Source organism: Lissotriton vulgaris, chromosome 8, assembly GCF_964263255.1.
Source record: "Lissotriton vulgaris chromosome 8, aLisVul1.2, whole genome shotgun sequence".
In the NCBI taxonomy this organism is placed as follows: domain Eukaryota; kingdom Metazoa; phylum Chordata; class Amphibia; order Caudata; family Salamandridae; genus Lissotriton; species Lissotriton vulgaris.
The window spans coordinates 1566527772-1566546539 of NC_141696.1; positions in this window are offsets into that span (position 1 = coordinate 1566527772).

The window sequence follows — 18768 nt, forward strand, 5'->3', positions numbered from 1 at the left end:
AGTTTCTCAATGCAAAACCTTCATGCTACCTCTAATTTACCGCTCAAAAGGTGTTGGGCCCTTCACACTATGTATTACCTTCAGGAGACTTTAAATAAAGATGAACAGTCATAAATTCAATTATTATTTAAGCCAATAAAGAGAGTTGTTGAATATTTAAAGGGTTTTATTTTCAAGTCAAAGGTTAAGTTTTCTCTGGCCCTTTATTCATTAGTAAAATATCAATCAGGTTACAGAATTTGGAAAACAGAAAAAATAGCATTAATACAGAACATATTACAGTCTGCATATAAGCATCACATGTAGGAAAGAAAATGTGGCGCAAAATGTCATTCAAAATTCTTAAAGAGTTTCTAAGAAAAATAGTCTTGCAAGGCTAATCAAAAATCAAATAGTTGGCACAAATCTCCCATTAAGAGAAATAAATGCATAAGACAAATAACTCTTTTCAGACCTAATTAATTAGTCAAAGCATAAACTTAAAGTTTAGCATCTAAATCTAAAAAGCCTTTCTATCTGTTGCTGTTCTTCTGCATCTGTCTGTGTCTGAAGAGCAAGCAAGGAGGGAGACAGCCCGCCCTTCACCAGACCTCAAAGGAATGTGGCCTGCAGTGCCAAGATATGACGTGGAAGCAAGAAACCTCTCCCTGACACTCCTCGGACGCCACTCCTCCGTTCAGCAATCTCCTGGGACGTTTCTCGTACCTAACCCATAGAATGTCTGGCCTAATCTGTTCCTTCTCTCAAGAGCTCACACACCCCCTAATGAGCCTAGAAGCCAGCTGAGCTGAGAAAGCCAGCCCCTTCTCCGGAGAGGTCAGAATTTATACACAAAATTTTGGCAGACTACACAAAATGTTTCAATTTCAGGAAACCCTGTACGTGATTGGTCAGTCATGATGGCATGAGTTCTCACAACCCTGACTCATTCTAAAAAACCTGACTTTACCAGTTTTAACAAACAAAGCATACATGAATAATACATTTATAAACATTTGCAACATTTAGTAGGAAAAATGTTTCATTCTAATTCTTCCTTCCTTTCACAGCGCAGTAGGACGGATACTTTAGTTAGCTGGTACATTGGCACAATCACAAGAATGTACAGTTCAAGCTGTCCTTGACTCCTTCCGCAGTTTGAGTCAAGCTGGTGTCTGCGCATGCTCTCTTCTCTTTCAAAGCAAGCCATAGCCTTGCTGGTTTCACAGGCAGCCATTTAATGGTAGGCCCCAAAATAAAACAAACACAAAGATAATATTAATTTCATGTAAATCAGCCCATTATGTTTCCCAACTCTATACTAATACCCCTTATAAATGTTTACCTAGCCAAGCTACTAGTGTAAAGCAGCTTTTCTATTATTTATGACAACATGCAAAATAAATTTGCAATTTGCAACATAGTAAAAGAGGTGTTATTAACTGAAATTTTTTATCAAAATATGCAACAAGGCAAAGTCTCTTAAGACAGAAATAGTACATTTAGACTGCAAGAGATGAGCTGGGAAGAGAAAAACACATTCTATTAATCTTCAAAGCTAAAAAGGCCACTTTTCTCTACACTGCAAAAACACATGTTAATTCAGCAAAAGCATTTTAGAGTGCATAGGCCTCACTTTCATGTTTTTCATGTGCCATGTTTTTAACTTGCACCAAAAGGTGCGTGGCAATTTAACCCCTTAAGTGCGGGGAACATTCAGCGGTCGTCGCGTGCACTACCTCGCTAGTGCTGCGCACGTCCGCTGAACGTTCCATTCCCGTTAGCGCAATCGAACGTCCGCACTGGGGCGGAATTTTCGGCGCGCTTAACGGGTTAAATGCAGTCTGTCTGAAGCACAAAAATAAAACAATGCCTGACTGCAGATGAAATCTGCTCCATCACAATAGCCTTTTAATGAATGCACAGGAAAGGGTCCTTAGTTAGCTGCAGTTGGTGCAGAACGCAGCCGCTAGGATTCTGTCGGGTACTCCCAAGTTCAAGTCCGTCTCTAATGTGGAGCGACAGCGCCATTGGCTGCCCATCAAAAGCAGAACGAAATGTAAAGTCCTCTGTATCGCCTACAAGACCCTTCACAATACAGGACCGGAATTCTTGAAGAAATCTTTTCTAGCGTACACGCCCATCAGATCTCTTCGCTCAGCAGGTGCCAGTCTTCTTGTCGTCCCTAGAACCAAGTGAACCAACTGGGGCGACAGAAGTTTCGTAGTTGCCGCTGCTAAACTGTGGAACTGTCTTCCCTCGCAGATCAAGGCTAGCCCCACTCTGCTATCACGCAGGAAACAAACAAAAACTTGGCTTTTCAAGCAATAGGCTTTTTTTCCAGCTTTACGCCTTACCTTTTTCAGCACATAGCGCCGAAACACCTATGGGTATTTGTGCGCTTTACAAATTGTGTAAATAAATAAAAATAAATTACTGGAGGACGGTCACACTGAGGCTGCCCTGTAACACTGACAAGACACTGAAGAAAAACTTTCACTTAGGAGCCCTATAGCGCCGAGAAGGCACTGATGGAGAAACGCACAGCTGTCAATGATCCTAGCTGCATTATAAGGCATCGAGCAGTCATTACTGGTGACGGTCACACTGAGGATGCCCTGTAACACTGAGAAAGCACTGGAGTAAAACTTTCACTGAGGAGCTAAAACTTTCACTGAGGAGCTCAAACTTTCACTGAGGAGCTAAAGGAGCTCAAACTTTCACTGAGGAGCTAAAACTTTCCCTGAGGAGCTCTCGAGTGCTACAAATGCACTGCTGGAGAAACATAGGGATCTTAGCAGTACCCTAGAGCATCGAGAAGTTACTAATGGAGCACGGTCACACTAAGGATGCCCTGTAACACTGAGAAAGCACTGGAGTAAAACGTTCACTGAGGAGCCACATAGCGCTGAGAAGGCACCACGAGAGCAGGATGGCACTGCCAGGGATTGGCATTGTAAGGCACCAAGAAGCCATTACTGGACTAAGGTCACACCGGCAAAACAATGGAGAAAAGTGCTCACTGCATGAGTGCACTAGCGCCAAGAAGACACTGCTGGGGGAAGCTGATATCACAAAACCACAAGAAGACACTTTAGGAAGCTCTGCATTGCCCTGAAAGGAATGAACACAAGTTTCTTGCACAGCAGACAGCACTGCTGAGCTCTCTACAACTGAAAGGCAGGACATCACTTGCCCAAGATCACAACATTTGTCGAAACGAAGAAGCTGGGATTCCAACCTGCATCTTCAGTTGTGAAGATTGCTGTGAAACAGTGGTGTGTGGTGTCCTCCAACATGTAGGGTCTCTCGAGGCCCCTCTGCCACAGAGCAGTCCCTGCCAGCCGCAGCCTTCCACGCTCAACACCAGTTGTGACGTGTACGGCTCCTGTTGGAAATGCTTTCTCATTATTTTAAAGTTCTGAACATCACAGCAATCTAAAAAAGCTTCAGAAAATTCCAATCTCTGAATGTTCTAGAAACAAATGTTAGCCATATTTGCATTCTGCTTTGTGATTGGCAGCTGGGTTCCTGTTGGGTGGACAGAGTACATTTACTGAGACAAACCCTGAAAGTGCCGCCACTCATCCTCATCACAGACCCCCCTCCCCTCAGTCTTATCCATCCAATCCAAAGTCCGCGGTCAGAATGAGGCATAACAGAATACCACAGTAGGCTTAATTCGCAGCTTCCCAGACTTTGACTGGTCATGCTGATAGAGCGCGCAGTTCACCCGGGTCACTGGTGTACCAAATTTCCACGCACTGGGCCCTGGCGTGCATAAGGATGACAATGTTTTGCGTGAACCGGGTGATTTTTCACACTCTACTATGAGTAATTCGGGTGGTGACTCTCACACCACTTACTATTCATGTACCTGACTTACCACAGGCACATTACTCCTGAGGGATCAGGAGCTAGCAGTGGACAGGCAACAAGATTCCTAACAAGGAGTAGAACTTTTATACACTTAGTACAATTATCCACACTCGATAAGGTATAATGACCACAGACACCTGATGGGTTTTCAAAGTTTTATATGAAGAAGTTTAAAATGAGTATGCCAGGATAATGAAGCAGATACAAATCAGTACATCAATGAGTAGGATCAAAGCCACAATGTAACTATGGATTAGGGCAAGTACCATTAGAGTATTTAGGGAACACTACAGAGTATAGGTAATACGGAACATGCTATTCAGCACAGGCTTAAACTAAGGCAGGGGACGTGAGAAGGACCTATCATGTGCACTTATTCTTAAACTTTATGCTATTCTTACTAAGTTCACTGCAAACATACTAAAGGGAAGGGAAAATGGAACACACTAACATAATATGACGATTTAATAATATCCTACAGGTAGGGAGAGAAGTGGAACATCACTAATAAACAACTGCATATCAATCACTTTAAAGGTGGTAGGGCAATATCACAGGCAAGAGTGCTTTATTAAGAAGATGAAAGTAAGAGTATAGTCAGACGGACACCCACATAAAATATTTACCTAGGACGGAAATGAAGACTAACCCTGGCCACGGGTCAGTTGGGACAAGTTCGGGGACAAGGACCCTCAAGGATTTCAGGAATACCAGAAGGTGAGCAGGTACAGCTCACGGACGGTCAGGACAGGATACCCCTCAGGATTTGGGTCAGGACTGGGCTCACCAAGGGCACGACCAACACCTGCAGCCTCGGATGCAACGCCTGCGCTACCCCCTCTTCTGCACAGAATCCGCGAGTAACCCCGATTGGGTTTTTCGAATTTCCCAGCAAAGTGCTTCGCCAGCACTTAAGACTATTTCCACCCCTTGGAGTTTGTGGAAAGTGTGGACAGAGTGCTCCGCAGCGCTCTGTATCTATCACCTATAGAGTTCGTAGGGTCAGTAACAGGTCTGCTACTCGGACAAGTCGGACAATTTCTCTAAGCTAAACTAAGCTAGTTATACTCTCTTGGGACCCCTAGACCACCCACAAATGTTGCAAGTGACAAGTTCTCAACTTATGATTGGTCAGGAAAGGTGGTTATGTCATGGTTACCACCTATAATTCTGTGTTCCCACAATGAATATTTAATTTTTCATACCCGCCCCTTGCGTTTACGTTCCCAGGCATAGAAATATGGAAAACAATGAGAGTGTACAGCATATAGAAACAATGTATCACAAGCTAGGTAGATATCAGCATCTTCTCCCATGGCCTAGGTAGGTTCCCAGGCGCATCTTGCTTCAGGAGCCAGCTGGCTGAGTTTTGCTTCTGGTTTGAACAATGAAATACCATGGGAAAACGCAATCAAATATAATACATAAACAGCTAAACTCAGTATAACCGTAGACCTTTATGTATTAATACCCGCAATAATTACCTGAATTCTCCTATAATTAAAATAGCACATATCTGTAATTGAACTCTTATAAATAAAACCTAGTGGTCATCAGGAAACCTCCATGAGCAAGAAAATAAAATACATTCATTTCTCTTGACAACTAAGTAGGAGCAACAATAAATTGTGTAAGTTAAAATAAACCCAGAATATATACGATCCTGCATCTAATGCCATAGAAAAACAAAATAGAAACAACCTTATAGTGCTTCATAATAATTTAATTAGGTACTGGAATGCATATATTGGTTCATCATACAATAAACATAATAAATTAAAATGAAAGAAAACGCAATATAAACGGTGAATACGATCTCTTTTTTCTCTCTATAGAAGTGAAACACCACTCGCTTTAATATGGCCACCAATGCAGTCCATCAACTATTTTTATATCAGGGCTTCGCCTTCTTGTCACCTACAAGCCTCCGTAACTATAATGCACTTAATTGAAGAAGCGGGGTAACCAAGTAACTTAATACTCGCGCCTTTTCTCACACATAAAAAGGGTAGATGCGATAGCGAACTAGATACCGCAGCAGAACCCCATTTGAGGACACGCAATCACACGCGAACGGGTAAGAGAATGTGCAGTCCCATGTTTATGAGACGAGTAGACAGCAATAGCCGCTTAAAATAGATAGGAGCAAGCATTTTACGAGAGGCTGTTTATTTGCTGGTCACGATAGCTGTCAAAAAAAAGCAAAGGCAGTGAGGCACGCACGATACATTAGTTAATTTAACCTTCAGGCTACAACGTTTTCTAAACGCCGCAATTATGAAAGACCAGCTAGGAGGCGCAGATATAAATAACGGATTAACACAGAACAGTGTCCAACACTTAATTAGAAGTAAGGAAGCAAAGACAGCAAAGTATGCTTAATCACGGACACATCAGTTAAGTCAACCTGCACGCTAGAACCTTTTTTAAATGCCGAGATTCTATGTTCCTGTGAGGCTAGTTAGGAAGTGTAGACATAAAATAGAAAAGAATCGAACATTAGAAATTAATTAGAAATAATATATCCCAGCTGTACCTGGAATTCTCTAGAAAGCTAAGGCAGTAAAGGATGTCTAAGCATGTATACACTTGATAACTATGTCCTGACATTAGACCTCTATATTAAACGCTGAGATTACAGGTCATTTAATAGTCTATAAACACCTAATAACTGTTACAAAAATCGAGCTAGAGACATTGCCATGCCTCCCTACTCCCTGCAAAAATTAAACGCTGAGATCACAGGAGGTCATTCAATAGTCTAAAAAGACCAAATAACTGTTACAAAAATCAAGCTAGAGACATTGCCATGCCTCCCCACTCTCTATAAAAATACAGAGAACTTAGCATGCGAAGAGCTAGGTATATAATTACAATGATCCTTGGTTCTCTTTGTCCTATCTAGATATCTTATCAAGGAATAGGAGGTCATCATACCCCTGCCTACCTACATTTGAGAACACCGAACTTCCGAAATCTAAGGTACTGTCGTGGAAAACCTTTCCCCTCTATAAATTCCACTATAAAAAAAGAACCCTTTTATCAGGTGTATCGATTTGAACTATGTTCATGACTTGAGCTTCATCATTTCCTGTCTGTATAGGTGCATCCTCAACCAAACTCAATTGCGATTTTTTTGATCACGCTCAACAAGAGAAGCATCATCATCTTTGGTAGATTTCGACATAAACCACGGTTAGTATCAATCAGGGTAGAAACCACAAGTTATAAGGTAACAGCTAAGAATATAAACATCCTATCATATAGCCTAACATTAGTTTATCATTCTTTGCAGCTCAATCTTTTTATAAACCATATAATTCAGCAAAGCAATATATCAAGAAAGATGATCCAAGTTACACAAAGAAAGCAATTATAGATTCGGATTGCCATTACTTAAGGTAATTACAAACACTATGGTTTGGCCCACAAAATAGTACATGTATACATGCACATACTCTTCAGTCTGAATATCATAACTTTACTTTTCTTCTCCCTGTCTATTTTCAATTGAAGGACACAACACTATTCCTTAACACCCCTAAACAAAGATAGGATTTTGATCCAGCTTTATCCGTAAGCACTCCTAACCGGGGTAAGATCCTTATATAAAAAATGTTGTGAAATTGAAAATTTGCAGTTAAAGTTGAGTATATCTTATCAGGACCTTGAACCACATGTACTAGACTCTACTGAATCTAATTGAAAATCTGTAGCTATATTAGAAGATAACTTATCAGGACCTTGAATCAGATGTGCTAGAACTATATAGGGACTAACAAAAAACTTTGATGTCTCTAGACACATCGAATAGTTAGGAATGCAATAATAGAACCGTTGTATATTTACAAAGTGAATAATATCTGTATAATAAATTCTAGCAGCCAGCTTTCGAAACATTATATTATATAGCCTCATGATGAGTACAAATGGAGCTTGTAGTCTGCAACTGTAGTGCACATAAATTGTAATAATGCGATCTATACACAGATGTAAATATGTTTTATTCTTTTTTAGAATACACCAAGTGGTTCTCCAGAAGAAGGCGTGAATACGCCGAAACGCGCGTAGAGACAAATTAATAACTCCACTTGTTTGGTCTTTTTTATTCAAAATTTTTTTTAAAAATATTATGTGTATAAATTGAAATTGTTGTGATTTACAATATTGTTATGTGGAATAATGCTATTTGTAATAATTAGGAGAAAGTAATTATATGTTTTTTAATTGTGTCAAGGACTTAATTAAATATTGTTTATATACGTTTTTAATAAATCAATCATGAATAATACACTTACTTATTGTCAATAATTCTATGTGCACTACTGCAGGTGATTTACTATTTGACTACAACAAATCAATGTTCTCCAGTACCTGTTATCCTCTCAGGACCGTTTAGTTGCCTAGGTATAAGTTATTTTTATAAAATGAGTTTTGCTTCTGCGCAGTTGGGTTTTTCCCTCATCACGTGTGCGGGGAGTTTATAGGCTTCAAAATGGATTCCATCTCCCGACCCCAGCCCATGGATGCGTAATACATGAAAAGTAAGCGAAAACAAATTAGAAATACAGACAAAATGAATACACTGTATACCAGGTAATGCTTCTCTGCACCCCTTACTTTATAATATCTATAGCATTAAGGTTAGCGCGAAAAAGATAGATATGCGAAAAGCAGCTTGAGCAAGCAGAGGGCATGGTTAAAGACAAGCGGCCATTTTAGCAACAATGCGCATGAGCAACAAAATCCCTCCAAAATGCGAGTGCGTCACATCACGTGGGTATGACCGACGCATGCGCAGACTGGATTTTCTGCGAAGCGGCCATTCAGTAGTGCAAGCTTTGTTATTACGGAAAAACACATAGGCAAGCCTCCTAGGGACACCCGCGTGTTGGGAAAAAAGGTGAAATAAATGATGGACAGGTTGAATTAATATTATTACAAGTTAGGCGAGGTTCTTGAGTAAGAGCAAGTCGCTTTACGTGCGAATCCTTGCTCCATCAATGCCACCCTGAGAAAATACAGAAGCCGTAGGGCGCAGTATTCGTCGAGTGCGGTAATACCCAACAGGTTGGAATGAGGGCATTCAGACGAAATATTGAAATTAAAATATCCTCATACAAAATGATCGTCTCCAAATGATCATGATATGGAAATATCGTCTGCAAGAATATCGATTTTAGAGTAAGTGTTGGAAGTTGTAGAGTACTGAGGACACAGGACACAGCTGATAGAAGTACAACTCTTTATTGATCATCCAACTCTCCTCACTGAAGAGCACCTCAACATTCCACAGTAAGCTTCACAGTGGGAGGACCCACACGGGTCAGGGAGAAGGGGTGCACGGAACGTACAAACTAGGTTCTAACACATCTCCCTTCCTCATATTGAGTTCCCACCATGCATGCCAAGGAGATACAAGTTCACAAAAACTGGTAGACTCCCCTGGGGGAACAACAGTAAATAACTGTAGAGAAAGAGGTTATGGCAGCACTTTAACAATATTGTCACAACTCCACCATTGACCATTTTCAAACTGAACAACATTTTTTAACACTTTGACAATCTTGCTGGGAGAATAGAACTTGCTGATGTCCGTTCCTAACTTAGTGTTCATTCTGGCTTGCGCCATGTCCCCCACTTCCCACCTTTGCAACTTCACACCATGTTTCTTGTCATACCATTGTTTGTATTCAGATTGATGTTGTTTGACCTTCTCTCCTGCTTCCTCCCTGTCCACATTCCTGACCTCTCCCCCATTTAACCAACAGGGGTTAAACTTGGTACTAGGCTCCCTCCCGTGTAAAGACACAAAAGGAGAGATCCCAGTTATTCTATTGGGCGAGGTGTGGTAGGCCCACAAACATTCCCTCAAACAATCTTCAACGTCATGTCCATTTATGGTGGCCAGCTGGATATTTTCTTTGATAACCCTATTTGCCCTCTCCACCATGCCATTGGCTTTAGGGCAATAGAGCGCTGTGGTCTCATGTCTGATGCCAGACATCTCCAGAAATGTCTGCATTTCCTCGGAAGTGAATTGTACCCCATTGTCGGTAACTAAAATGGAGGGGATGCCCTCTACACAAAACACCTCCTTTAGGAATTGAATCACTGCTTTGGTGTTGATATTATGCACAAATTTTTGCTTCACCCAGTGGGAGTGATGGAGCAAGGATTCGCACGTAAAGCGCCTTGCTCACATACAAGAACCTCGCCTAATGTATAATCATATTAATCCAGTTATTCGTCATTTATTATGCGTCTTCCCAAACACGCGGGTGTCCCCAGGATGCTTGCTTGTATGTCTTTTCCATACTAACGAAGCTTGCACTAAAGAAACGGCTGCTTCGCTGAAATTCAGTCTGCGCATGCATGGTATACAGTGTGATCATTTTATATGTGATTTTAATTTGTTTTCGCTTACTTTTCATGTACCGCGTCTCTGGGGCTGGGAAATTCGGGAGCGGAGCCATACTTGAGGCTCTGCTGGGCTCCAACATGTGACCAGGGAGAAACTCTACTGCGCAGAAGCTGAAACAAGCCAGCTGGCTCCTGAAGCACAATGCGCCTGAGAAACTCTCTGGGAAGACCAAATCTCACCTTGGAAGAAGCAATTCTGTTGCTACCTATTATGAACTTTACTGTATTGCTGTATTCTTATGCATGGGAACGTGAACCCAAGGGGCGGGTAGGAAAATTATAATATTGAGGGTGAAAAAGTCGAATTCTAGGAGGTGGTAATGACCGCACCACCTCTCCTGACCAATCATAATGTGGGAAACTGTCACTTGCAACATTAGTGGGTGGTCTGAGGGACCCCAAAACAGTATAACTGCCCTAGTTTAGCTTAGGAAAATTGTCCGACTTGTCCGAGTAGCAGACCTGTCACTGACCCTACGAACTCTATAGGTGCTCAATCTGAGAGTGCTGCAGAGCACTCTGTCCATACTTTCCACAAACTCCTAAGGGGTGGAAATAATCCTAAGTACTGGCGAAGCACTTTGCTGGGGAAAATTCGAAAACCCAATCGGGGTTGCTGGCGGATTACTTGCAGGAGAGGGGTAACGCAGGCGTTGCTGTCCGAAGCTGTAGGTGTTGGTCGTACCCTGGGAGGCCCAGTCTTGACCCAAAACCTGAGGGGTATCCTGTCCTGAACTGTCCGTGGGCTGTACCTGCTCGCATTCTGGTATTCCAAATCCTTGAGGGTCCTTGTCCCCGTCTTTCCAAACTGACCCGTGGCCAGGGTTAGTCCTCACTCCTATTTAGGTAAATATAAACTGTGGGTTTGCGTTTTCTCATAGTCTCCTCTCACTTAGACTAATATCTTTTTCTCTCTCTTAAGGGAATATTCTTGACTTTGATATTTGTTTCTGAAATGCCAAATCATATATGTTTTGCTTATTATGATTGACGTGTTATTCTGCATATCGCTTATTGCCTTGGCATATTCTCTTTGAACTTCTATATAAAACTTTTAACTTCATCAGGTGTCTGTGGTCATTTTACAGAAAATTGTGGATAAGTATGTTCTGATTTATAAAGGATATTTTTCCTAGGTCCCCTGTCTACTATTTCCCTGATAGCTCCAGATCTGTCATAAATATTGTGCCTGTGGTAAGTCGGGTACATGGTAAGCAGAGGTGTGAAGCCAAACCTTAATTGCTCATAGAAGCGTGCAGGAGGAGAAAAAGAAATTATCACCCGGTTCACCCAAATGTCATTGTTGTATTGAACTTGCACGCCAGGGCCCAGTGCGTGTAAGAAATTGGTAACCTCGGTGACCCGGGTGAACTGCGCGCTCTATCAGGAGGTATAATCTATCAGAACTAACATGAACCTCTTTTGCACCCCAAGATTTTGCATGGGTCCGATGATGTCTAATGCTAGTTTATTCCATGGCTTGGTTGGAACCTCCACTGGAGACAAAGGTGACTTGTGTACTACTTTTGCCTTGTCGCTTCTGGCACATGCTCCACACTCTTTTACAGTTTCTTCCGTCATGTTGTCCATCTTAGAAAACCAAAAGTTCGTTCTCAATCTTCCTTTCATGGCACTACGCCCAAGGTGACTTTCTTGCGCCAGGTCTATCACTCTCTTCCGTAATCCCTTAGGCGGAATTACTCTGTTGTTGCGGTAAACCTTTCCATTGATGACACTCAATTCATTCCGTACCTCACAGAATCCTTCCAGTTCTGCTTCAACATCTCTCTTGTTTTTAGGCCATCCTTCCTTTAACTGCTCCACTAGAACCTTAAGTTCGCTGTCTTCCTTCATATTTTCTTCCCACTCTTTCTCCGTGATGGCAGGAAAATCCATCATCATTATGGGGCTGTCCAATGCTTCCTTAGGTCCCTCCTCCTCCGGTAGTGGTGACCTCGACAGGAAATCAGCAATGATGTTTTCCTTGCCCGGTACATGCTCAATTTTGAAGTTATAATGTTCTAGTCCCAAGATCCACCTGCTAATGCGTGGGGTGCAGTTCTCTAAGCCCTTCACAGAGAACACATACATGAGGGGCTTGTGATCCGTCTGTATCGTAAACCTTACACCCCATAGAAAAAACTTGAAGTGCCTGACCGCCCAAAAACACACCAGGGCTTCTCTTTCTATTACAGAGTAATTTTTCTCTGGTGGGGAAAGGCTCCTGGACGCATAGGCAATCACTTTTTCTTCACCTCCATCCTTCTGGAATAGGGTGGCCCCCAATCCGTAGTTCGATGCATCTGTTGCCAGGATGGTCCTCTTGGTTGGATCAAACGTTCCTAGTGCAGGTGAGTTGACTAGATCTTCTTTCAGGGTGTTGGCAACGGCTTCCAGCTCCTCACTCCACACAAATTCTTTGTCCTTTTTTAACATCTCTCTCATGGGCTCACACTTGGTCGCAAAATTTCCCACATACTTTGACATGTACTCCATGGATCACTGAAATAATATCGACGGACACAATATCGACTTGCCAGAATATCGTGGACAAAATATCGACAGTCAAAATATCGAGTTTGTATCTACAAACAGGTAAGTACAAAAATATCGAGTACAAAATATCGTTAACAATAATATAGATGTAAAAAATATCGACTTTATTAAAAACAGTGTTAAATTAAATTAATATTAAATTTAAATTCCTAAATTATACTTAAAACTACTTAAATTAAATTATAATAATTAAATAATAAATGAAAATAATAAAAAAAATTTTTTACAATCTTATTAGTTGACCCTGAACCCTAAAAATACCCCTTTACCCAAAAACCCAAAACTGACCCTGAACCCTAAAAATGCCCCTTTACCCAAAAACTGAAAACTGACCCTGAACCCTAAAAATACCCCTTTACCCAAAAACCCAAAACTGACCCTGAACCCTAAAAATGCCCCTTTACCCAAAAACCCCAAACTGACCCTGAACCCTAAAAATACCCCTTTACCCAAAAACCCAAAACTGACCCTGAACCCTAAAAATGCCCCTTTACCCAAAAACTGAAAACTGACCCTGAACCCTAAAAATACCCCTTTACCCAAGAACTGAAAACTGACCCTGAACCCTAAAAATACCCCTTTACCCATGAACTGAAAACTGACCCTGAACCCTAAAAATACCCCTTTACCCATGAACTGAAAACTGACCCTGAACCCTAAAAATGCCCCTTTACCCAAAAACTGAAAACTGACCCTGAACCCCAAAAATACCCCTTTACCCTAAAACTGACCCTGAACCCTAAAAATGCTCCTTTACCCAAAATGTATCAATATTATTTAATTACCAATTAATTATTAATTAACAATAACAATAAAGTAAATATATTAGAACATTAGCTGTAATTATTTTAATAAATAATATTATTTTTTCCAAATTAATTACTTAAAAATAACACAAAATTAAATATATTAAAAATTTACTCTAATTAATGTAATTAACTAATTACAAATAATTAATTAACAATTAATTACTAATACAAAATATGTTCAAAATTATATTAATTAATTAACTAATTAATATTAATTAATTATCAATTAATTATTAATTAAAAATATTAACAAACATATATTAATTAATTAATTATTATTAAATTACTTCCCACCCTATTCCCCTATAAACCCACAACCCGCTACAGAATTACATTACGCAATTATTATAAAAACAAAATTCATTTAATAAAATATTTTATAACATTAATACACACTATTCACACATATTATTACATAAAAATACACTAAAAATATTATATATTATTAAAAATTCGATATTTTTGCTATCTATATTTTATACAGTCGATATTACTTCACTTACCTGAAAAACGATATTTTTGTAGTCGATATTATGTCCAGTCGATATTTTGTCCAGTCTATATTTAAAACTCGATATTATGTCCAGTCGATATTTTGGAGTCGATATTTTGTCTGTACACCGTACTCCATGAGTCCCAAAAAGGATTTGAGTTCTTCTTTGTTGCGTGGACTAGGTGCTTCCTTCACTGCGCGGATCAAACTCCCCTTAGGTCTGAACCCCTGTTCTGTGATGGAATGGCCCAGGTACTCAACTTGCTTCACCTTGATTCTGCACTTTTCTTTTTTTACAGTTAGGCCCGCTTCCATGAGCCTTCCGAAGACCTTCCTGAGTACCTTGTCATGTTCTTCTGAGTCTTTCCCGTACACCAAAATGTCGTCTTGGAAGCACATGGTGCATTCCACTCCCTTGAGGATCTTCTGCATGACTCTCTGAAAAATGGCCGCCGCAGAAGCAAGGACAAACGGCATTCTTTTGAACATAAAGGCTCCAAACGGCGTAATGAACGCTGTGAGGGGTCTTGAGTCTGGGTGCAATTCGATCTGGTGGTACGCCATGGATAGATCTATTACACTAAAAAAGTTTGCGGGACCCATCATGCTTAGCATCTCGTTTATGACTGGCAAAGGGTGTCTCTCCACCCAGATGCAGTCATTTAAACTGCGCAAATCCACACAGAGGCGGATGCCATCACCACTGGACTTGGCCGCGAGAACAATTAGGGCCAACCACTCAGAACATTCAACCGGTTGTATAATGTCCAAGTCGCACAACTTGCGCAGTTCATTTTCTAAGGGCTCTTTCAGTTTGAGGGGCACTGTGCGCAACCCGTGCACTACTGGTTTGGCATTTTGTTTTAGCTTGATCCTATGTTGGAAATTGTGCAGGCATCCTAGTTCCTCTTTAAACAGCTGGTTGAATTCCTCACAGATTTTATTACTCCCCAGGGACTTTTCAGTAAGCAACACCTGTTCTGCACTATTGGGATCCAGTATAATCCCCAACTCCTTTTGATAAACCCATCCCAAAAGGTTTGAACCAGACTTGACCACATAAATAGTTCCATGTGTTTTCCTATCTTTAAATTGTAGCTGCACCTCCTTCATCCCCAGTAGGGGTATACTGCCCCTATTGTATCCTGCAGGAGAGATATCAGGGTTCTTTAGATCGCTAATCTTATTTTCCCCCATGGACTCATAGTCATCTTTATTTATCAAGGTGAACGGAGAACAAGAATCAGCAAACATTTCAATGCGCTCATCGTCAATTAGTACTTCACATTTAGGATATATGGAATTGACAGTGTCATCAACATCTTTAACCTGTAAAATAAGCTTTTCCATTTTTTGTTCAATGCATTTCACTTCCCTATTAGCACCTCTTTCAGTACCTCTTTCATTCTCCCTAGGATGTAATTCGCCATCACGGCACACCCTGGCAAAATGCCCCCTTCTATTACATTTCTTGCAGGTGACATATCTGGCTGGGCATTGGAAAAAAGTGGCAAAATGGTTGTTACTGCCACACCGGTAACACTTCGGACCTTTCTCTCTGTGCTCTACTTTGGTACTGGCATTTTCCCTAAACTTCATCTTGTATACCTCTACTCTCTCTTCTGTATCATTTATGTTGGCTACTATCTCTCCCTCAGGTTTCATTTCCTTGACACATCTTGCCGTGTGTTCCACTGACTTCGCTATCTCAAAAGCTTCCTTTAGCCCTGGATTCTTGGCTAACAGGTTCTCCTGAATACGTGGATTATTTGTACACCTTACCAATTGATCTCTTATTAAGGAGTCAGTGAGGTCCCCAAATTCGCAAAGCTGAGTCAAACCCCACAATACTGCAATATAATTTTGTACAGACTCCTGCTTCCCCTGACATCTCTTAAAGGGATCTATGACAGAATTTCGACCTACACAAATATCGACGTAATTATATCGATTGCAAGAATATCGACGCCCTATGTACAACATGGTAAGTACCAAAATATCGAAAAAATTATATCGATGTTAAAAATATCGTTGTCAAATATATCGGTTTTTTTGGGGGTTTAAAATAACATGAAAAATACTGTAAATAATACTTATAAATTACTTAAACATATTTAAATATATTTAATAATGGTAAAAAAAATAATAATACATATTTAATAAAAAATAAATATGAACAAATCATATATAATATATACTTACTTAACAATAATTACTATTCCCACTCCAGAGGGTGCAACAGTAGAGAAAGTGTTGGATAGCGTAGGGGTAAAAATTACTATTCCCACTCCAGAGGGTGCAACAGTAGGGAAACTGTTGGATAGCGTAAGGGTTAAAATTACTATTCCCACTCCAGTGGGTGCAACAGTAGGGAAAACTGACCCTGAACCCAAAAAATATCCCTTTACCCAATAACTGAAAACTGACCCTGAACCCTAAAAATACCCCTTTACCCAAAAACTGAAAACTGACCCTGAACTAAAAAAAAACACCTTTACCCAACTACTGAAAACTGACCCTGATCCCTAAAAATACCCCTTTACCCAAAAACTGAAAACTGACCCTGAACCCTAAAAATACCCCTTTACCCAAAAACTGAAAACTGACCCTGGACCCTAAAAATACCCCTTTACCCAAAAACTGAAAACTGACCCTGAACCCTAAAAATACCCCTTTACCCAAAAACTGAAAACTGACCCTGAACCCTAAAAATACCCCTTTACCCAAAAAAACAAAACTGACCCTGAACCCTAAAAATACCCCTTTACCCAAAAACCCAAAACTGACCCTGAACCCTAAAAATACTCCTTTACCCAAAATTAATTAATATTACAATTAAATTACTTCCCACCCTCTTCCCCTATAAACCCACAACCCGCTCCAGTAGCAAAACATATAATTTAGTTAAAAATATACATAAATTATCAATTAATTATTCAATTTATCAATTAAAATAATTCATTGCCAATTAATATTTAATTGCAAAATAAATTAATCATTAAAAAATAATTATTTAATTACAAATAAATTACTTCCCACCCTATTCCCCTATAAACCCACAACGCGCTCCAGTAGTAAAACATATAATTTAGTTAAAAATATACATAAATTATCAATTAATTAATCAATTAATCAATTAAAATAATTCATTGCCAATTAATATTTAATTGCAAAATAAATTAATCATTAAAAAATAATTATTTAATTACAAATAAATTACTTCCCACCCTATTCCCCTATAAACCCACAACCCGCTCCAGTAGTAAAACATATAATTTACTTACAAATATACATAAATTATCAATTAATTAATCAATTACTCAATTAAAATAATTCATTGCCAATTAATATTTAATTGCAAAATAAATTAATCATTAAAAAACGTATTATTTAATTACAAATAAATTACTTCCCACCCTATTCCCCTAAAAACCCACAACCCGCTCTGGTAGTAAAACATATAATTTACTTTTATATATTTTTTATTTATAAAAACATATTAAACACATATTATAACAATTAATTTAAATACTTAACTAAAATTTCTAACACATATTAGTAAATCGAAATTACTTACATCGATATATATGCTATCGATATAAGTAATGTCAATATTACTTACATCGATATATATGCTATCGATATAAGTAATTTCGATATTACTTACCTTAGGGTCGATATTCTGGCCATCGATATTCTGGACATTGATATTCTGTCCCTTCGATATTAGCAACTCGATATAAGTGTAAGTCGAAATTAAAGATTCGATATTTTGACTGTGTACCCTCTTAACACCTTGGCTGCTAGGTGTTTTCCCCTCCTGTGCTGCAGGCACCCACTTTCCCATTGTTCATGACGAGCTCAGCTCGTCATCAGCACAGCTCAACCGTGCATCATGACGAGCTGAGCTCGTCATCAGCATCGAAAGGGTTAAAGAACTTATGACGCTCCAGGACCACATTTATTCTGTCCCCAAAATGCTTCTCTAATTTTTCCATGGTCTGCACAAACAAATCCACCTCCCCCACTGCATTCTCTTCACGCTCTGGTACAGGTAGGTTCTCATATACTTTACGCCCTTGCACACCCAAATTGTGTAACAAAATATGCTGTTTCCTTATGGAATTAAACCTCTGTCCCCCAATCGCTATAAGATAGGACTCAAAAAGCTTCACCCATTCTTTCCAGGTTATCTCAGGTTCCCCAATGTCATTAAGGAAGGGCGGGGGTTGGTTCATGCTTGCTGCTGCCATAGTGGATTGCAATAAAGGAAAACCTTGCCACCACAGGGGGAAAAAGGCGGAAAAGGGCACAGGGAAAAAGGATATGTGTTTTCTCAATCCTCAAATGGGATCTACACTTGACAGGGACACACACACAGTAAGTAATTTGAAAAAAAAACAAATTTAAGAACAGTAACACAGTTTGGCCCTTGACCCTTAGAAACTCAATCAGGACAACGCAGGCAGATATAGTTCTCAAAGGAACAGTTCCTCAGGTGACTACTGTTGGATGATGCAGGCAAAATACGGCACATACAAAAGTTACCTCCGTTAGAATGAGCAGAAAAGTCACACAAATGTGGACGTCCTCACCGCCTCGACTGTTCGAACCCAGCCCCCATTGCAG